Here is a 23,031-nt window from a genome sequence, read left to right as displayed (position 1 = left end):
CTCTACACACTGCTTTAAATGTGTCCCAGAGATTCTGGTATGTTGTGTCTTTGTTCTCATTGGTTTCAAAGAACATCTTTATTTCCGCCTTCATTTTGTTATTTACCCAGTAGTCATTCAGGAGCAGGTTGTTCAGTTTCCATGTAGTTGTGTGGTTCTGAGTGACTTTCTTAAGCCTGAGTTCTAATTTGATTGCATTGTGGTCTGAGAGACAGTTTGTTATAGTTTCTGTTTTTTTGTTTGTTTTGAGACGGAGTCTCACTCTGTCGCCCAGCCTGGAGTGCAGTGGTGCGATCTCCAATCACCGCAAGCTCTGCCTCCTGGGTTCATGTCATTCTCCTGCCTCAGCCTCCCGAGTAGCTGGGACTACAGCCGCCCACCACCACACCTGGGTAATTTTTTTACTTTTAGTAGAGATGGGGTTTCACCGTGTTAGCCAGGATGGTCTTGATCTCCTGACCTCGTGATCCATCTGCCTCGGCCTCCCAAAGTGCTGGGATTATGGGTGTGAGCCTCCACACCTGGCCTAGTTTCTGTTTTTTTTTTACATTTGCTGAGGAGTGCTTTACTTCCAAATATGTGGTCAATTTTTGAATAAGTGCGATGTGGTGCTGAGAAGAATAAATATTCTGTTGATTTGGGGTGGAGAGTTTTGTAGATGTCTATTAGGTCTGTTTGTGCAGAGCTGAAATCAATTCCTGGATATCCTTGTTAACTTTCTGTCTCGTTGATCTGTCTGTTGTTGACAGTGGGGTCTTAAAGTCTCCCATTATTATTGTGTGGGAGTCTAAATCTCTTTGTAGGTCTCTAAGGACTTGCTTTATGAATCTGGGTGCTCCTGTATTAGGTGCATATATACTTAGGATAGTTAGCTCTTCTGGTTGAATTGATCCCTTTACCATTATGTAATGGCCTTCTTTGTCTCTTTTGTTCTTTGTTGGTTTAAAGTCTGTTTTATCAGAGAGTAGATTGCAACCCCTGCTTTTTGTTGTTTTCCATTTGCTTGGTAGATCTTCCTCCATCCCTTTATTTTGAGCCTATGTGTGTCTCTGCACGTGAGATGGGTCTCCTGAATACAACAGACTGATAGGTCTTGACTCTTTATCCAATTTGCCAGTCTGTCTTTTAATTGGAGCATTTAGCCCATTTACATTTAAGGTTAATATTGTTATGTGTGAATTTGATCCTTTCATTATGATGTTAGCTAGTTTCTTTGCTTGTTAGTTGGTGCAGTTTCTTCCCAGCATCAATGGTCTTTACAATTTGGCATGTTTTTGCAGTGGCTGGTACCAGTTGTTCCTTTCCATGTTTAGTGGTTCCTTCAGGAGTTCTTGTAAGGCAGGCCTGGTGGTGACAAAATCTGTCAGCATTTGCTTGTCTGTAAACGATTTTATTTCTCCTTCAATTATGAAACTGAGTTTGGCTGGATATGAAATGCTGGGTTTAAAATTATTTTTCTTAAGAATGTTGAATATTGGCCCCCAGTCTCTTCTGGCTTGTAGAGTTTCTGCTGAGAGATCCGCTTTTAGTCTGTTGGGCTTCCCTTTGTGGGTAACCTGACCTTTCTCTCTGGCTGCCCTTAACATTTTTTCCTTCATTTCAACTTTGGTGAATCTGACAATTATGTGTCTTGGAGTTGCTCTTCTTGAGGAGTATCTTTGTGGCGTTCTCTGTATTTCCTGGAGTTGAATGCTGGCCTGCCTTGCTAGGTTGGGGAAGTTCTCCTGGATAATATCCTGAAGAGTGTTTTCCAACTTGGTTCCATTTTCTGCGTCACTTTCAGGTACACCAATTAGACGTAGATTTGGTCTTTTCACATAGTCCCATATTTTCTGGAGGCTTTGTTCATTTCTTTTTACTGTTTTTTCTCTAAACTTCTCTTCTTGCTTAATTTCATTCATTTGATCTTCAATCAGTGATACCCTTTCTTCCACTTGATCGAATTGGCTACTGAAGCTTGTGCATGCATCACATAGTTTTCATGCCATGGTTTTCAGCTCCATCAGGTCATTTAAGGTTTTCTCTATGCTGTTTATTCTAGTTAGCCATTTGTCTAATCTTTTTTCAAGGTTTTTAGCTTCTTTTCAATGGTTCAAACATCTTCCTTTAGCTCAGAGAAGTTTGTTATTACTGATCTTCTGAGGCCTACTTCTGTCAATTTGTCAGTCATTCTCCGTCCAGCTTTGTTCTGTTGCTGGCGAGGAGCTGCGTTCCCTTGGAGGAGAAGAGGTGCTGTGATTTTTGGAATTTTCAGCTTTTCTGCTCTGGTTTCTCCCCATCTTTGTGGTTTTATCTACCTTTGGTCTTTGATGATGGTTAACTAGAGATGGGGTTTTGGTGTGGATGACCTCTATGTTTGTTAGTTTTCCTTCTAACACTCAGGACCCTCAGCTGCAGGTCTGTTGGAGTTTGCTGGGGGTCCACTCCAGACCCTATTTGCCTGGGTATTACCAGCAGAGGCTGCAGAACAGCAAATATTGCAGAACAGCAAATGTTGCTGCCTGATCCTTCTTCTGGAAGCTTCGTCTCAGAGGGGCACCTGGCTGTATGAGGTGTCAGTCAGCCTCTACTGGGAGGTGTCTCCCAGTTAGGCTACTCAGGGGTCAGGGATCCACTTGAGGAGGCAGTCTGTCTGTTTTCAGATCTCAAAGTCCGTGCTGGGAGAACCACTATTCTCTTCAAAGCTGTCGGACAGGGACGTTTAAGTCTGCAGAAGTTTCTGCTGCCTTTTGTTCAGCTATGCCCTGCCCCCAGAGGTGGAGTCTGCAGTGGCAGGCAGGCCTCCTTGAGCTGTGGTGGGATCCACCCAGTTTGAGCTTCTGGGCTTCTTTGCTTACCTATTCAAGCCTCAGCAATGGCGGACGCCCCTCCTCAAGCCTTGCTGCCACCTTGCAGTTCGATCTTGGACTGCTGTGGTAGCAGTGAGCAAGGCTCCGTGGGTGTGGGACCCTCTGAGCCAGGCGTGGGATATAATGTCCTGGTGTGCCCTTTGCTAAGAGTGTTGGAAAAGGGCAGTATTAGGGTGGGAGTTTCCCAATTTTCCAGGTACCATCTGTCACAGCTTCCCTTGGCTAGGAAACGGAATTCCTCAACCCCTTGCACTTCCCAGGTAAGGTGATGCCCTGCCCTGCTTTGGCTTACCCTCCGTGGGCTGCACCCACTGTCCAACAAGCCTTAGTGAGATGAACCTGGTACCTCAGTTGGAAATGCAGAAATCACCTCTCTTCTGCATCGCTCATGCTGGGAGCTATAGACCGGAGCTGTTCCTATTTGGCCATTTTGGAACCCTTCCCTGTCTAATATTTCTTAAATTTCTGGCTCAACAGCCAACTGTGTATCCAGAATGACTACCACATTTGAGTATGGAGTAGATGTAGACTGAAGATTATCTCTGAGTAATCTTCACATAGAAGGACATAAAGCCTAAGAAACCATGCTCCTGCTAATAAAGTTTCAAGTGCCATAAAGCTGGGATTATCAAGAGTGATGATTACTGAAGCTCATTCCTTCATGGGTCTGAGGAAGGTTTGCTAATAACAAAAAAGTCTTAACTATACCTAGCATCTTTCTCCATAGCAGTGTGGCTACACATTTCCTGTTGGTGCTACAACAAATTACCATAAACTTAGTGGCTTAAAACAACATCAATTTATGATCTTACAGTACTGGAGGTCAGAAAAATGAAAAGGTTTCAATGGACCAAAACCAAGGTGTTAGAAAGTTTATGACCCCTCCCTCTGGAGGCTCCAGGGAAAAATCATTCCCTTGCCTTTTCTAGCTTTTAGAGTTGTATTACTTGGCTCAGGGTCTCTTCTACGATCTTCTATGACAGCAGCATAGCATCTTCAAGTCTCTCTCTGCTTCTACTATCACACTGTCTTCTTCTGCTGTCAGGTCTCCTTTGCCTCACTCCTATAAGGACACCTGTGATGACATTTAAGGTCAAACTGGATAATCCAGCATAATCTTCCATCTCAAGATCCTTAATGTAGCCATGTCTGCAAAGTCCTTTTCGTATATAAGGTAATATTCACAGGATCCAGGGGATCAAGATCTAGATATCTTTGAGGGCCAATATTAAGCCTACTTCAGTGGTTAAGAATGTGGATTCTGGAACTAGAGTGCCTAAATTTGAACTTCAGCACCATCACTTACTGGTTGGGTAATCTTGGACAAATTACTTGACCTCATTTTTTCATCAGTTAAGTGGGCCTAATAACAGGGTCTACTTTATGGGGATTAAGTGAATTATGAGAGGATAATAGTAGCAGCTACCTCAGAGGGTTATTGAGAAATAACATGAGTTAGTACACATAAAGGTCTTAGAATAATGTCTTAGAATACAGTAAATGCTATGCAAGTACTGGTTATTATTAATATTTCTATCACCAAAGTACGATTTTATAATAATTATTATTATTGTTATTGCACCTTACACAATGTTGGGCACAATCTAAGGCCTACTCTCAATTGCTTGATAGCATCTTCTTTCAACCTAAGAAAGAATTTACTTCCTGATTTCTGATGAGTGACGTTAGCTTAGTGTGATTAATCATTCTCTTCCTGTCTCTCGGATGCATGAATAAACCAAAAGCTTATACAGAGTCCTAAATGCAGTAGAAACTAAACTTTGGCAAACACAAATGACGCATTTTCAGTGCCTTTCCTAATCTGTGCACACGTATTCTGTGCACTTTTTTCAGGGCCATCTACTTTCTTTGCCGGATCTTTATTCAGTCTTTTTAGGAACAACTTCACTGCTTTTCTTTATAAAACAACCAATCAGGCATGTATTATTTAACAAGAAGCCAGCCTTTGTAATCCATGCACATTAAGAAGAAAATAAAGCAAAATAACTAAGTAACTTATTTTAAGAAGCATGAGACTTAAAAAGAACAACCAAAACATGTCATTGACATAAATATTGCTGGCAGGACACAACATGGCTAATGACTTAGATAGTTTAGCCCAGCCATGGAACTAATTGGTCAACAGTGAATGCCTAAATATAGGCCTTGTGCCTAAAAAATATCTCGCTACTTCCTTAAAATAGGATACTCTGGCCAAAACAGCCTTATTGAGAAGGCTAAAACAACTCTGGGAAAGTTCACCTCTGCTGGGCATAAAGCCTGGGATTGCAAAAAATGCAATTATTTAGTGAAACAGTTACACTGGAAATATATTCAAAATTTTTATTTTATAAGCAATGATTTGGGGATTAATTAAAAAACACGTGGGCTGCTGAAATGCATGCAGGAACAGTGCCAATCACCAATTCAGCAACAGTTCTCTTAGGCAGTGGCAACCTAATCCAGACAAAAGATAAGCTAATTTTAAAAATGGTAATTTACCATGTCCTTATATAAAATAATATATTTTTGACAAAGACAGAGACACACTAATTTTAATGTATCTGGCTACACTACAGATAAAGTTTACAAAAAAACCACAGTAATTTAAAAACCAGATATTAAACCACTTAAAGACTCCATCATGGCTTCAGTGCTAAGAGCTGAAAAAAAAAGGCGGGAGGAGCACCACCAGCAAAACCCAGCCTGGACCGTGAGCAGCAGACCTCAGGAAGGCAGAGGCCACATATCACTATCCAGCTGCACCAACGCCGCGGGAAAGCTAGACTGGCTACATTCAGCACAGCCGTTCTATCAGCAATTGTAAAGTTCACCCTGAGGAAATAGGATTTGTGATCAGCAAATATTTTGTCCCTCTTTTTAATTGTCATTTGACTTAAAGATAAGTAGGGTGTTCAGAATATGAAATATATGGAGGTCGCTCTACTTACAAACAGGCTGAATTCCAAAAGGCTGTTAAATCCATTAGTTTAAACGTCCAAAACCATGTGTGAGATTTAGTTTTATGGGGTCAGTATTTCCTCCTAGTTGAATATTTTGGGCATTTTAAAAACTGCCCTGTCTGTTTATAATGAATATCTGCTGAGGCAGGCAACCCCTCCCTGACACAATCTTCACCAACAGGAGAAGGGAGGTAACCTCTGGCAGCTAAGGAATCCCTATCAGAGCTTCACCTGCAGATTAGAAAAGGCCTTGAACCCATGGTGCCAGCTGTGGTTTTTGATAAGTTTCCACAGCAGCACTTTAATTCACCATGCTTAAAGTTCTTGAAATCCTAACCTTCACCTTTGACTAAACAGGCATTCCACTTTAACCACAATCCTCTGCCAAAACCATTTCAGTCAGTCACATGTCTTCACCTCTGGCTGACTGTCAACTGCATGGGTACATCTTTTGTCACACATCATGGACTGTCCGTCATAATCATTCTTATCTTCCAATGATATATCTAATCAGTGTAAGTTTCTCACTTTCAAATTTTTACACAATTTCTACTTTTGTGCCCATTAATCTATCACTAGCATTGCTTTCAGGGACAAAAATGGGATTTGTAATACAGAATACCTCAAAACAATGCACTACAACAAACATGCTATAAATAATAATAATGGCCGAGTTGAAAATATTCCTCTGTTGGTGACCAGCACAGCTAAATCCCTTGCTCTGGAGTATACTTTGTCCCTATCCATAAAGTTCGTAAGTTACAAGTTTTAAGCAGAAGAGTTTCAAAGGATTTATGAGAAAGTTAATCTACCATGCAAAGACTTTCTGTCCTATAGATTTATACCCCAAAATCATAATATTTTTGGATTATAGAATAAAAGAACACCAAACTCTTAAAGAAATTGCATAAGCAACTGAATAAGCAATATCAACATGTTTTCAAACTATACTTCTGGACAGGAATTCTATCTTTTGCTTGATGTCGCAGAGTGACATTATCAAAGGACATAGGAGATATATAAAAATGCTTAATACAGCATTGGTTAATATTTATACATCCCTAGTTTTATGCTTTGTCCCATCATCCATTTGTTTTCAAATTCACTGTTTCTATGAAAGGTCATGATTGGCTTAGAAATCTGAATAACAAAGCAAATTATTATTTGCCAGTCAAAAATAATTTAGCAATGGTCATATGTAGTTTAGTCAAAGGAAATAAGATAGCTCAATAATACTAAAAGGAAACCTCAAACAGGTAGACTTCAGTCTCACATTTCATAACGCATTCTTGATTTCTTTCTTTTTTTTAAATTTGAGACAGGGTCTTACTCTGTTGCCCAGGTTGGAGTGCAGTGGCATGATCTCCACTCACTGCAACACTCGCCTCCTGGGTTCAAGGGATCCTCCCACCTCAGCCTTCCAAGTAGCCTGGACTACAGGCACCTGCCACCATGCTCAGCTAATTTTTGTATGTCTTTGTAGAGATGGGGTTGTACCATGTTGTCCAGGCTGATCTCGAACTCCTAAACTCAAGTGATCTGCCTGCCTTGGTCTCCCAAAATGCTGGGTTTACAGGCATGAGCTACCATGCCTGGCCTTAATTTATTTCTTTAAAAGAAAGAGCAACTTGACATAAACTCTACCTGAAATTCTGTAGTCTCTTAAGTGAGCAATATCTTCTCTCTGCCATTTGGCATAAAAGCTACTCAATGCTATATAATAATATTCAAATCTAACATTGCAAAAGCCTTTTCAAGATAGGTTTTCTTACAACTTTTCAAGAATGGAGACTGAGTTTAGTAGGCATTATTCAAATATTTGAAAGTTAGATTAATGGAGAAAATAAGTGTTACTTAAAGGGCTATTATTACCAAATCATACCTAACAAAGTACACATTTTATTATCTTAACATCTGACAACAGTGCTTCTTATAGGAAAGAAATACTTTTTGTTTGGGAAAAGACTTGGAAAAGTCTCTTAAGGTAGAAGGTAAGGTTTCATAGCATCAAAAAGAAGGCTAAAAACTGCTCTGCACAAGACAGGGAAATAAGTTTTTTCTTTCTCCTAAAAGGGAGAGGGAAGAGCGAGAGGTCTCATGGAGATGGCAGGAGCTCAGAGAGAAGATCAGGAATCTGCAGAAATCACAGGGAGGGTTTTGGCTTCCCCATATGAAAACTTCACATGCAACTGAAGGTTTACGGCAACTATTTCACTCTTGAAGGGTCTGGACACTCAGCTGACTCTTGGGTTAGACATATTAAAATATTACTTCACAAGGGCAGTTGCTGTCAATAATTTATATTCCAGGATATTAATAAAATATCATAGTTACTATATTTTTTATTATTTTCAACAGAAAATTATGTCCTTTCGATTAAAGTAATGATTGAAAAAGAAAAAAAAAGTATAGGTCTTCAAAATGAGTAATGCAGAGTAAATGGCATTACAGAGTTCATGGATTTCCTGTTCTCTTAACCAAAAATGGGGGAAAACATCTCAAGCAGAGGCATTTTATACAATAGAATCTGTGAGTACTAAAACATGTACTACACTTCTAGAACCAAATAAATCCTTCCTGAACAAGTCAGAAAGAATTTTCTTTCAATGATAACTGGCAAAATTTAGGCACTAGTTTCAATAAAAAGATACCATTGACCGAAAATCTGGAAATACTTAACAGAAGATTAGAAACAGACTGAATAGATAACAATTGTGCTAACAGATTTAAGAATATTTCTGTATAATCTGCTCTTCAGAATTTATCCTTGAATAGCTAGGAAGACCCCTTGAAATAGCACTTTCACATAGCAATAAGGAAAACACAAATTTTAAAAACAGCAACAAGTCAAGAAGAGGTAGAAAATCTATGGCCTTATTTCTCTTTGTCCTCTCTAACAACAAAACACAAATTTGCTTTTGGTGGCTTAAGATGATTCTAAATCCTTCAGTTATTTAAAAATTATAGTCCTTAATGCCTTCAGAAACAGAAGTCCCCATATGATCAGTGTCAAAAGGAAAACTATAGGCAATATAGCTCTTCAAGTCAACGAAGTAATCAGTGGCACCAGGACATACCAATCTTACATGACCAGAACAGAGGGTAACTTAAAATGGCGGTGAGTGATGGTCAGGATGGAGGAATATTATAAACACATATAATTCTAGATTTATTCTAGAATTATCTGCATATTAAAGACATAACCATTTTAGTAATGTAATTTTACTAGGCTACAGACTTTCTAATTATAGTATGTTTAGACATAAGACTCATTGTTCTTCAAAACCAGTTGCCACAAACAACTCAAGGGCTTTGAAGATAAGGTTACTTTTTGAGGGAGAATTGACATTCAACAGATGCCTTTGGTTTGCCCATGAAATTCAGGGCAAATAAGAACAGGTAAATATTTTGAGATATGGCTGTTGGCTATCTGCAACCCAGGAGGTTATTAGATTCAGAGCTTGAAGGCTATAGTAAATAGGAGGCTGTGGAAATCGGGGAACTCTCTTCCTCCACCTGCCTTTAACGGCAAGTATCCCCAGTTCTTCGGGATTCTCTCATGGGCCCTCTCTCTCTCCTTTCTCTCCTCTGGAATCTCACCTACTTCAAAGGCCTCAATTTCCAACTACACTTACTCTCCAAGTCTCTATCTTCAACCCAAATTGGCATTTTGTGACTTTATACTGGAAATCTCAGTACCAATTTATAATCATTACCATAAATTCACCACATTCTAAACTGAACTCATTTTTCCTTCTCCCATTAAATGTTTTTCTTTTTCTGCTTCACTAACTAGTTGATATCACCAATTCACCTGATCAGCAGAGCCAAAAATCTAAGCATTATCCTTCCTTTCCTCAATACCTGCTTTCTATGTAGTCACCAGTTCTGTCAATTTATTCTCCAAGCCTATTGCTATGGCCCTAGTTTAATCCTTCTCTGTCCCTGGCTACAGTTTCCTGCCGTGTCCTTCAGTCTTAACCCTCTCTACTCTGAGCTAATGTGGCTCTAAGAACGCTTACTGCTATTCTGCACACCCTCCCCACTCTCAGCATACCAGTCCTTATGCTTCAAATGTCCTCCACCTGTAAATACACACACAAACCTAGCAACTTGGTTTTTCATGCAGACTTTCTTATAAGGGAACAATATACTAACTCTATGGGGACCAAAATATGTAGTCCACTTGGCAGCTGTACTGTATATTAAGACCACACATCCTGGCTTATTTATCATTCTTTAATGTGTTTTATTAGTGTATCATTTTCTCAGGGCCTTATCAACTCAGTACAGCGAGAAAACTTCAGTTTCCAGACCTACACAATTAAAGAGGAGATACCACTGCCCTGTGAAACTTTTCCTGAGCAAAAGGAACCAGCTCTTTGACACTGAAAGCAAAAATCAAAACATTTTAGTGAAGTTCATGACTTTACTGAACAATAAAACAAATGAAACTAGCACTCAGAAGGTTTCTAAGACGAGCCAATAATGGTAAATAATTTATGATAAAGACACAAGAGCCTTCTGTGTTTCAAATGAAATGCATATGATAAAGAAATATGTTCTCAATTCTGTTGCGAATCAATCTTCCCTAATAATAATAGTTAGCTGATAGTACTTACTAGGTGCCAGGCATCATGTTAAACGCTTTCTGTGTATGATCACCTCCTTTAATCCTCACAATTCCATGAGGTGAATGCTATTACTGTCATCATTTTACAGACAAGAAAATTAAGGCTTAGAGGTTAACTACTTGTCCATATCAAGACCCAGGAATCGAACCCAACTATGTTTTTCCAAAGCTAGGGCCTTCACCCTCTGAGCTTTACTAGCAAGGGACTGGAGTGTGAGGATAGGGAGTGTGTGTGTAGTTTGCAAAAGTCTCAGATAATTCTACCACAATCCTATGTCTCTACTCCACTTTTTAAAAACACTTAGTGGTTACTAAATAAAGAAGAAGAAGAAAAAAAACAAGTAATCTGCTCCCCTTAACCATTTGTTCTTGAGCGATTTATATTTGCTTTTAGAAATGACTTATCTGGTTCCAAAGTCGGGTGTATTTACAAGAAGGCAGAATAATCTGTGTGTGTGCTGTATGTACATCACATGATTCTTAATAAGACAACTCCAAATCTGACTTTGGTTCTGTTTTTAAGTGGGTAATTCTACAATACCAAGAAAATAATATAGATGTATTACCATAAATTGGGAATCATTCTGTTACTTGTTTTCACCTGCTAAAAGCAGTAAATGGAACATAGATAAAAAATAAATCTCTATTCCAATAAATTAAGTCTACCTCTATCTTAGCATCTTGCAAATGACAGGCATTCAATAAATATCTGTTAAATGAATGAATCAGGCGGTAGTCAAACTACATCCTTGTAGTCTATAGTAGGGAGGAACATGAACTACCTAAGAACATGAGACTGTTAGAATACATGGAAATGGAAAGCTTTCTTAGCCTAATTTACAAAAGTCTACACAGGTCTCTCATGGGTTTCAGTAAAGGTATGTGTATGTGCAGGGCTATACTAACTAAGCCCATTGGTTACTTTGAAGGTGCAAACATTCCCTAGAGATGGGACTGACAACATGGTGGCAAAAATACCACAAAATCTTTAACACTTTTCTTTTTTTGCTTTTGTCGGTTTTCCATAGTTTTCTTATTTTAAAAAAAACATTGATGGTAAGATGTTTTCCTCCTGAAGTTAATATATGATAACGAGGAAAGTCCAATAAACTGCCATGGGAGGAAAAAAAAAGTCCTTAGATAGGCTGGACAGAAAATAATTTGATGACTCAGCATCATTACTAAGAATAGCAATTACTGTATTATAATATAATGACTACAGTGATATCCTCCAGGATTATAAACTTTTAAAGAGCCTTTTCTGGGTGATGTAGCCAAGATGGCAAAATAGAAAATGACCCGCTTCTATCTGCCCCCCAACAAGCCTGCACCCATCCACAGTTAAAGAGCTCTTTCTCCGGGTACTAAATAATCCCAAATTGCTAATTTTTTAAAAGATTTTAAGCCCATTTCTAATTTTGTTTCCTCCCTCACTGTGAGGCTATCAACTATTACATTTTACTGTTGCTAGCTTGCCTCTCCCCTTTCTAACTTGCTGTTGGCTGAGAAACCAGATAACCAGGTTATCAGAACACCCATAAGGTGCCTGTTTGACTGAACTCCAGGACCTGTTTTTCTGCCCTTGGCTGGGTTCCCAAGTACCGCTTTCTTTCATCCCTCCAGCACCAGCGATTTAGCTGGCTTTCTCTTCCTCCTTTGGCACTGTCGGCAAGTGCTTCTCTCACCTGGTATTCTTTTACCTAGCCTAGCTGTGAATACACTCTGTCCTTTCTTAACTGTCTCCCAAGAAAAGACAGCTCTTCCTCTATTCTTTTGTGAAATTGTACTGATAACTGCTAAGGGAAATAAAAGGTGGATTACAAGTATGGAAAAAAGGTTTAGGAAATCTTAACATTCCTCATCGTAATTTTTGCTCTTAACCCATTTATGCCTACTGTTGCATTATTGGAATGCTAAACTTGTGGGAGTCATATCATACTGCTCAAGGTCATCGCCAAGGTCTAATTTTTCACACAAAAAAATTTGCAAACTGTGGCATAAATGGGTTAATCAGTGTTTACTGACTCCCTTTCTTGGATGATCCCAGAAGATGGCCGCCCACCAGTCATTTCTCCCTCACTACGCTGCAAGTTCCTCAAAGGAAGGGATCTTATTTTTGTATGTCCAAAACCTAACAGCAACTGACACACAGTCGTCTTGCAAAATACATACCTACTACCTAGAAGCTTAATCATTAAAAATATCAATACACTGAATTACAGAAGTAATTTAATGAACAAAGTCGATATTAATACATTTTCAATACAACATCAACTAAATGAATTGCCTTGAAAAACACAGTTAAGCTAAGACTGAATATTCTAAAGAAAAACACTTATGTGCTTTATGAAAAACTCTGCATAAAAGGGTCTGGTGTTAAAAGGGTGCTTTATCATTTTTATAGCAATGACACACTATACACTTTTCTGTAATAACTAAAAAGAACTAGTTGTCAGTCTCATAGGAAAGCCAAAACTGAACATTCATTTGGCTCATTGCTTAGTTTTATCACCATTTCCACTAAGAGCATTTGCAGCTGATCATGAATGCATTTAAAATAAGCCCCACATCAAATGAGAAGTGATCAGATATCTTCTTTTAAAAACTCACAATTGCTAATAAAAGCTTCATGTGTACTCTTTCAATTTTGTAACTAAAAATAAAACAAAGGCAAATTCAGTGGTTTGGCCTAGTACTGGCTGAGAAAGTTAAGAATGGTTGAAATGTTTTTTTAGTTGTTAAATTACAGGCTTTGGGAACAGTAGTAGCATCTCAGAGGCATTTTAGTTGGTTTCTAGTCTCCTCCTCCTCCTTTCTTCCTCCAGACAGTGTGCTCTTTCTTTTTTCTACTTTTCTCCCCCGAGACAGAGTCTTGCTCTGTCGACCAGGCAGGAGTACGGAGGCGCAATCTCGGCTCACTGCAACCTCCATCTCCCGGGTTTAAGCAATTCTCCTGCCTCAGCCTTCAGAGTAGCTGGCATTACAGGCGTGCGCCACCACGTACAGCTAATTTTTGTATTTTTAGTAGAGATGGGGTTTCACCACATGTTGGCCAGGCTGGTCTCGAACTCCTGACCTCGTGATCCACCCACCTGGGCCTCCCAAAGTGCTGGGATTACAGGCGTGAGCCACCATACCCGGCCGATGGTGTGCTCTTTCTTAACCAACAAGCTTCCTTTTGCTTCAACTTATACCACTGGCCTGAATAACCCCAAAGAAGGATGCCTATGGTGGAAAGCAATAAGAGCAGAGAGCAGAGATTTGATGCTTGGACCCCAAACATGATATACTTTACAAAAATGATGAATGTTTAGCAATCAATTTTCTAAATTGACTTGCACTTTAAATATAAAGAGGCAGTTACGTTCTTCTGAAAAGGTCACAACACCATGTGGAATAGGGATGCGCAAATTCAGTCGTCAACTGTGGGCCTCACTCCATAGGCATGCCCCCCATTATCCTCTTAAACATCCTTTCTTTCCTGAGACAATTCCATACCACATCTTTTCTCACTTATCTCTGACCCTCTATCTGTTCTTCATTTCTCTTATTCTCATTCCTCCCAACAATAAATCCATGTAATCTATAGCTAGCTTTTGCTCTAACCTGAGAATTATGGACAAACATAATCTGTTATGCACTTGAACACTTGTTGATCAGAGTGTAAATTAGTAATCCTCTTTGAGAAGGAACTGGGTGGCTGGAAGACAGAAAAGAGAGAGAAACTTACTTTTTATCATATACCTTTCAATTTTTCTACCATGTGTATATGTATACCCAGTTAAAAAGTAATTCAATACAACTCAACAGTCCTCTTCCTGCCTTCTCTAAACCTTGCTCCGTTAATTATCCCTATCCTCCATCAGTTTCACCTTCTTCTTTGGCTTATTAAACAAGCTCAAGTTCTTTTATTTTATTAAAATCTACCATTAAAGAAACCCCTACCTTTCCCAAGTCTTCGAGTTCCCCTCTACCCCCACTGTCCTTACCCAAGCTTCTTCAAATACTCTCATTTTGTCTTTCCCACCTCTCATTCATCCCTCAACCCCACTACAACCTGATTTCTTCCGAAACTACCCACCTTGGGTCATCAACAGTCCCTGCTAATCAATCCAGTTATGACGTCTTAATGGTTACCTTATATCATCTCTGGTTTATACTGTTGACTGCTCCCTATTTCAACTTCCCCTTCCTTGGCTCTCCTGGAGAGAGAGATCTTACAATGCTCATTCTCAAACTCCTCACTGGATCATCCCATTCCCTGCCCTTGATCCTTAAATTTTAGTGTTTTCCAGAGTTCCAACTGTGACCACATTTTGTATTGTTCTTGTTCTAGTTGCTCTTTCATTACCTTTTTGCCAACTAACTACTACCACAGATTAAATTATTTTTTAGTGTTAGTGACTCCCAATCTGGCTCTTCAGACAGACTTCTTGACTCCACTCAAATTTCCCACAGGCTGACTATGATCCACTGAATACTAGATTCGTCTATCCCTCATCCTGCCACATTCAATCCATTAACGAATCCTGTACACACTACCACCGATATATACCTCAAATCTACTCACTTTTCTCCATCCTCTCTTCCACCATCCTAGTTCAAACCACCATCATCTCTTAGGCTAGGAACCAACAAACCTCCTAACAGGGCTCGGCTCCATGCTTAATCATGGCCTTAAACAGGGTTCTTCTCCATTCTCTATAAGCAGCAAGAATAGTGTTTTTAAAGCTAAACTCCTTCTTAAAAAAATCCAGGGCGGGCACAGTCGCTCACGGCTGTAATCCCAGTAGTTTGGGAGGCCAAGGCAGGCAGATCACTTGAGTTCAGGAGTTCGAGATCTGCCTGGACAACATGGTAAAACCCCATCTCTACAAAAACATACAAAAAGTAGCGGGCATGGTAGCACGGGCATGTATTCCCAGTTACTTGGGAGCCTGAGGCAGGAGAATCGCTTGAATCCGGGAAGCAGAGGTTGTAGTGAGCCGAGATCGCACCACTGCACTCCAGCCTGGGTGACAGAGCGAGACTGCGTCTCAATAAATAAATAAATAAATAAAATGAAATTAATTAAATAAATAAATACATAAACAAATAAAAATAAAAATAAAATAATACTTTAAAAATCCAAAGGTTCTCATAGTACCAACAATAAAACCACACCTCTCATCACAGTCTGTGAGGTCTGGCCTAGTCTGGTCCCTGCCTACTTCTCCTCCTTCATCTTGTACCAGTCTCCTCCTTGCTCATACTCAGCCACAGAGACACAGACCTTTTGTTACTTCTTTTAATTCCTCATCACACTCTGTTAACTCTGGGCCTTTGCAACTATTGTTCACTGTACCTGGAATACTCTTTCTCTCTTGTTCTCTATATGCCAACTACTTCTCACATTTAAGTCTCAGCTTAAAACTTACCAGTGTACTTGATCTAAAGTAGCCTTCTTTGCCCACCTTTGTTCTCTAACTCAGCATCTAGTTTGTTTCTTTCACACATATATTACAAAAATTGTAATAATATATTTGTAATAATATACAAAATTGTATGTGTGAAAGAAACAAATTGGATGCTGAGTTAGAGAACAAAGGTAGGCAGAGGAGGCTACTTTTTCTTGAAAGGAAAGAGAGGCTGCCATCTTCTCCCTCCTCCTTGCTGATCAGAAGAGGAATATAAAATGTCAGAAGCTCAAGCAACTCCATAAATAATTAGTGTTGAAATGAACTATTAGCTAAACTGGTGGCGGAATTCTTTCACCATTAACATGCATAATTCATCAACTCCATTGTTACACAATACAGTATAACACTCTTAAATTAGACTCTATTTAATCATTCCTTCCTTTTTTGTGCCTTGTCAAAACGCTTTCTAAAAAGAAAGAACTCAAAGTTTGGCAAATACTGACAGATAAATATAGATAGGCTCCAAAGACCTCAAGGATCTTTACAAAATGAATTAGTTCCACTGCTATACCACCAGCAGACTTTGTACACTCATTTTCTAGCATGAATAAACCACAACACAGAGTAAACAGGGTATCTTCAAGAGGTTATGTGAGTCAGTAGTAAAGCTAAGAATAAAGCTAGAACATTACTTATAACATATGTAAATATTAAGCAGCCAGTTGAAAAAGAAAATTTCAATACAGTGACCTCAATTAACAACTGGTCAAACAGCTGTTCATTGAACAGTTTTCAACAAATGCCACTTGAATTAAACCAAAAGTACTAAAAAAAGATAAACAGTAGTACACAGCAGCCTCTGCCCAAAGGGAGGTTAAAGATGTAAGAAGTCTAAGCTCCAAAAGGGAGAGCTCTAATGGTCTGGATTAGATCTAATATCCAATGAGCTAAGAAATCTAAGAAAATAAGATGCTACCAGATAATAAATATTTGATGAGTGTTACAACAGAATTGTTAGGAGAGAGCTCTTTTCTAGCTGAAGTGGTCTGGTTTCACACAGGATGTAAGATTTAAGTGGACTCCTTAAGGAGGAAAAGATTTGGATAGTTGAGGAGAGTATCTGGTAGAAGAAAATAATAATGATAATATCCAACAGCAAGTAGCAGACACAGCCAGGTTGGCAGCAGTATACGACCAATTTGAGTGGGAAGAATTATGCAGAAGGTATTTGGAGATTTAAATTTGACTAGTTGAGATTAAGAAGTCTCAACTTGATCCTGCAGGGAACACATTTCTAAATAGAAGTGACATTTGGAGAAATAAATGTAAATGCAGGATGCAGGATAAATTTTGGGAATGGAGAGATTAGAGACAAAAATAATTAGAAAATTTTATCACATTTACACATTGATTATATTAATAAAGGTATAAACCAGGTGAAAGGAAATTATAAGAAGGATTTACGGGTTTGTGAGATAGTGAAAATAGGACCTGTTGGGGCTAGATGAACTTTTTCCTTTCCTAAAAGATAACTACATCTGGCATATGCCTCAATTATTCAGGCTTGAAACCTTACAACTTCTCTTGCCCCTCACTCCCTGAGAATTCTCTTCCCCAGACATTTGCCCCTCCCTGCAAACTAGCTCTCCAACTTCCCCAACCACACAACATATTCCAGCCAAAAGAAAGGACTGCATTTACTAGCTTCGTAGACACACCAGGAAATTCTCAGTCCTGTAACTCTGTCCATGCTATTTCTTCTAATTTTAATGTCCTCTCCCCATTATACATATGCAAATTCTAGCCATGCTTCCCATGCCAGCTCAATGCCACTTTTCCCAACAGGCCTTCGCAGAAACCCCAACTTGAAGGAGGTGTTGTCTCCCAACACTTTCTGCTCTTCTCTAAAACACTTTTTAAAACCTTAGAGCTGTTCCTTATCTCCTCTGATAAACTATATACCTCTTACAGCAAACATACTTATTTTTGTATTACTCTGCCCTCTTTTCACAAATAAAGATCTAGATAAATATCATATAGCAACAGCACAGTGTAAAGACTCTGAAGACAGACTGAGTTTGAATCTTAACTCTGCTGCCTGTTAGCAACGTGATCTTGGACAAGCTACTTAACCTCTCTGTGCTTCAGTATGTTTACGTATAAAATGAATAGTAGGTATTTCAAAAGGTTGTCAGATAATTTGGCTTACATCTGTGTCAGCACCATAAAAGTGTCTATTAAACACATAAGATCACTTTTTATGGTGGAAAAATACTGAATATTCTGATAGTTGTGTAGAAAGCTTTATGATCTATATAAGGAAAAGCAAAATGTCAAAATAAAGACAGCCTCTGGGTACAAACAGCTATATACAAATTCTTTCTATATCTTCTTATGTATACTCTAAGGGTTAGCTGTACCCTTTATAATCTTATATTAACAGTGGCTCTGTTTCAGTTAGACATTTCAATATTCTGGGAAAACTGTTAGTTCTGCGTCCTGTGGCACTAGCTACCTTGGTTACCTTGTCTCCAGTCTTATTACCTTTCATTTATCCTTTACAAGTCTAAGTCTTTCTAAAATGCAAATCTAATGCTTTTCCACTGCTACAAACCACCTCCATCCCATCTTCCTTAGGATAAAGTTTAAGTCCCTTGGCATCTCACGTAAAATCTTCCTAATCCAGCCCCAGCCTCATCTCCAGTTTCATTTCTCTCAACATTTATCTCCTCACCAAAAAACCTCAATCACCTAACCACAGCTTAAAGGCTTCGTGCATGTCTACCTCCATCACCTAACCACAGCTTAAAGGCTTTTTGTATGTCAATCCTTTTGCCTAGAACACCTATTTGTCAGTTTGCTAGGGGTTCCATAAAAAAATACCACAGCCTGGGTGGCTCCAACAACAGAAATTTATTTTTTCACAATTCTAGAGGCTGGAAGTCCAAAATCAAGGTATTGGCAGGTTGGTTTCTCCTGAGGCCTCTTTTCTTGATCTTCCTAATGAACCCTCACATGGTCTTTCCTGTGTGTATGCAACTCTGGAGTCTCTTTTTGTGTTCAGATTTCCTTCTTATAAGGAAAACTGTCAGACTGGATTAGAACCCACCCTAATGGCTTCATCTGAACTTAATCACCCCAAAGCCCTGTCTCCAAATACAGTCACATTCTGAGGTTATGGGTGTTAGGGCTTCAACATAATTTTGGGAGGACACAATTCAGCCCATAATATCCCCTTCCCCTTTTCCGTGCCCAGGCTAATTCCCATTTTTTTTCCCAAGACTGGTCCAAGCCTTCCTACTCCAGGCTAACTTCAGTGTTCCTTCTCTGCACTCTCAAATTACCTCTGCAAGCTGTGATTCTATTGCTCAACACACCATGTTAATTGTCTCTTTCCTTCTTCAAACTACATTCCTTAAGGGCAAAGACTAAATTCCTAGCATTGGCACAGTGTGTGGCACACAGAAGGTGTTTAACAAAGATTTGATCATTGAAGGGAAATGAAAGAAAGAACATGAACCTTGAAGTACGACAAACGTGGGTTCAAATCCTGGTTCCACAGTTTACTTATCTGTGACTCTGGGCAAGTCATTAAATGCTGAACTTCCATTGTAAATAAAGTAGTTATAAAGACAAATGACCTACTTATAATGAAAGCACCCAGCTGTGTAGGTGCTCAATAGCTGTTAGATTACAGATTTTGATCTTGTCTGCTGTGACACTCAATACTACCATTTAGTAGTTGCATGACCTTTGGTATATTTACTATCCTCTCTTTGCTTTAGTTGCCTATGTATAAAAATACCTCAGTGCTATTGTGAGGATAACTTAATATAGGTAAAAGATTATCTAGCACATAGTATTATATGTTTCCTATTATAAGAACACTGCAGATCTTAACAGATGACTAAACTATGAATAATTTAGTTCCTTTAATTACTAAGTCATTTAAATGTGACTATTACCTTTTTGCCTCCTATTTCTAACTAACTAAACAGGATGATAACTAAAGAGGTTCAAAACTGGTACAGGTGATATAATCAGAGCTCAAAATAAACATGAAATAAGACATTATCTGTCTCATTCCTTATATTGGTATTTAGCATATTTGGGGCACTAAAACAAAGAAACTTTCAGTGGAGAATAACACTTCTCCGCTCATATTTTAATTTTTTTTAGAGATGGCATCTCACTGTCACTCAAGCTGGAGTACAGTGGTGCCATAATTGCTCAAGGGATCCTTTGATCTCAGCCTCCCAGGTAGCTGGGACTACAGGTGCAAACAACCATACCCAGCTATTTTTTATTTTTATTTTTGGTAGAGATGGGGTTTTGCTATGTTGAACAGGTTGGTCTCAAGCCATCCTCCTGCCTCGGGCCCTCAAAGTGCTGGGATTACAGGTGTGAGTCACCATGCCCAGCAGGGTCATATTTTTATTTGCAGACTCACAAAACCTGTTAACTGGAAAGAACCTTTTGATAAAAGTCCAGTCTTATAATTTCTTACATAAGTGAGATGGATTTGGAATGGGCTTTTAGGGTCTTACTGAGCAGTTCAGTAAGAAATGGGAATTGTGGGCAGAGAGAATCAGTTTGCTCAAAAGAACTAAAGCAGGGGTTCAGGACTTATTCCAGATGTCCAAGGTGTGTGTTGGAACCAGTCTTAGATAATAACACTGGACAATCCTCTTTAACCACTCAACCTTTAAAGTCTATAATTTCTGAAGTACGTATTAGTTACCTGATCTGTGACTTTGAAGCAAGGCAGATCTAGATTTAAATCTCCCCTTGTTACATAAGCAAGTCTTTGAGCCTCAGATTAGTGCGATAGGTTTGTTGAAGTGATTGAGCTAAAGTATGAAGAGCTCCCACCTGGGGTGCCTGGCAGATTGCAAATACTAAAATGTTGGTTCTGTCTTTTCTTTTTTTGAGACGGAATTTCGTTCTTGTTGCCCAGGCTGGAGTGCAATGGCTCGATCTTGGCTTACCGCAACCTCTGTCTCCTGGGTTCAAGCGATTCTCCTGCCTCAGCCTCCTGAGTAGCTGGGATTGCTGGCAGGTGCCACCATGCCTGGTTAATGTTTTTTTTTTTTTTTGAGATGGAGTCTCGCTCTGACGCCTAGGCTGGAGTGCAGTGGTGCAATCTTGGCCCACTGCAACCTCCGCCTCCCGGGTTCAAGGAATTATTCTGCCTCAGCCTCCCGAGTAGCTGGGACTACAGGCACGTGCCACCACGCCCGGCTAATTTCTGTACTTTTAGTAGGGAAGGGGTGTCACCATATTGGCCAGACTGGTGTATTTTTTTTTTTTTTTTTTTTTTGCAGTAGAGATGGGGTTTCTCCATGTTGGTCAGGCTGTTATTGAACTCCCAACCTCAGGAGATCCGCCCACCTCGGCCTCCCAAAGTGCTGGGATTACAGGCATGAGCCACCGCACCCAGCCAAATGTCGGTTATTTCTAACAAACCTCTTCCATCATATGAAGTCTGCAAGATAACAAAAACACTGTCTTTCATATGGTATGTGCTTGTTAAATGTCTGAGACTTGTTGGACATCACCTAATTTTAAAAATAGAAAGCTGGGGCTGGGCACGGTGGTTCACGCCTGTAATACCAGCACTTTGGGAGGCCGAGGCAGGTGGATCATGAGGTCAAGAGATCGAGACCATCCTGGCCAACATGGTAAAACCCCCTCTCTACTGAAAATACAAAAATTAACTGAGCGTGGTGGTATGCGCCTATAGTCCCAGCTACTCTGGAGGCTGAGGCAGGAGAATCGCTTGAATCCAGGAGGCGGAGGTTGCAGTGAGCCGAGATCACCCTACTGCACTCGAGCCTGGAGACAGAGCGAGACTCTGTCTTAAGAAAAAATAAATAAATAAATAAATAAATAAATAAATAAATAAATAAAAAGAAAAGCTGGAATAACTGCTGGGATGATAAAGTGTCTTCATCCCTGACCTTTCTCACCACCAAATGTCCTTCACAATTTGTTTTTAAGTGTCATGTCACCACCATTAACGTGCTATTTGGAGACTACTGTACCTCAGACTTCCAAGTCAACAGCAAAGACCTAAAGGTCGGGAAAATTTACGGAGACCAACAACTGAAAGTGTTCCTTTTGTTCCTATGGTCCGTTCCATTAACTTGATGAATTTCCTGTGAAGTTACTTTTTTCTTTTTTTCTGACGTAGAAACAGCAGGTCTAAGCAAAAGGTGAATGAGCAAGTAACTGAACTTATCCCTATTATTATGACGCAGATTTTTTTTTTAAGTTGAAAGACTATTTTTGGGCTGGTACTAAAATGGACATGTGCCAAGATCTATTACTTAGGCTTCAAACGAAAGTCAGTCGTTTTTGTTTTTCAAGATATGTGGCATCTGGCTCAAAATCAATTGCAAGAAAAGCCCAACTCTATTTGACCCAGAAAGAGCGCTTTCCAACACCCTCTCCTCCCACTTACATCACAAATGGCGACTGAGGCTTAAGGTTTAATGCCCGACCCTAAAGCCACTCATCCTAAAAGACGGGGCTCCAGATGGATGCTGTCTGGCAGAGGATAAGGCGCTATGAGAAGCTGCCAAGCCTCAGATGTGCAGCTGGGCTGAATCCCGACGCCAGCGCCCAGCGCCCATCACTTTGCACCCACACTTAGGAAACAACCCACTCCTCACCGCGGGACCCGGACCCAGCCCTCCAGCACCCAGCCTCCGGCTCCGGCGTGGGCGCGTGACCTCCGGGGACCGGAGGAGCTCAAGACAAGGAGGTCCCTCCGCCTTCCGGGGAACTTGTCAAGGGCAAGTTCGAATTGTGCACGGATAGCTTACTCACTGGAGTGGCTCGGCATCCTCTGTCTTCCGCCCGCGCTTCCTCAGGAAGCCCCTAATGCAGCGGCAGCCTGAGAGCAGCAGCCGAAGTTGCCGCCGCTGCTCCCACTGCCAGCAACCGCCCGGGCGTGGCAGGGACAGGCGGGCGACTTCACAACATCATCACTCGGCGACCTAGGTTCTGCGGCGACACCAGGTCGTTGGCAGCCCCTACACAATTGGGGAAGCCAAAGGAGACCCACTCTCCCAGCGGCCTCCACGGCCCCAGCGCAAGACCTGCTGGGAATTGTAGTTTCCTGCCCGCCCCGCCCCAAGCTCGAAGGCCCCGCCTTCTCGCTGCCCAGCCCCAGGGAGGGAGGC

The 23,031-nt window shown here is 40.2% G+C and overlaps 1 protein-coding gene across 1 annotated transcript in view; it reads right to left on the bottom strand.

Annotated features, from left to right (window-relative positions):
• TRAK2 (trafficking protein, kinesin binding 2) overlaps positions 1 to 22,937 on the bottom strand; it is a 77,765-nt gene extending 54,828 nt beyond the window's left edge. The window contains exon 1 of the mRNA XM_011974498.1: positions 22,676 to 22,937. The gene's annotated coding sequence lies outside the window, so the exon portion shown is untranslated. The remainder of the gene's footprint in view (positions 1 to 22,675) is intronic.
• Positions 22,938 to 23,031: the final 94 nt, after the last annotated feature.

This window comes from Mandrillus leucophaeus, unplaced genomic scaffold (assembly GCF_000951045.1).
Source record: "Mandrillus leucophaeus isolate KB7577 unplaced genomic scaffold, Mleu.le_1.0 Scaffold146, whole genome shotgun sequence".
Lineage (NCBI taxonomy): Eukaryota > Metazoa > Chordata > Mammalia > Primates > Cercopithecidae > Mandrillus > Mandrillus leucophaeus.
The sequence above is the reverse complement of the archived record's forward strand: the minus strand, read 5'-3'. Positions and strand labels throughout refer to the sequence as shown.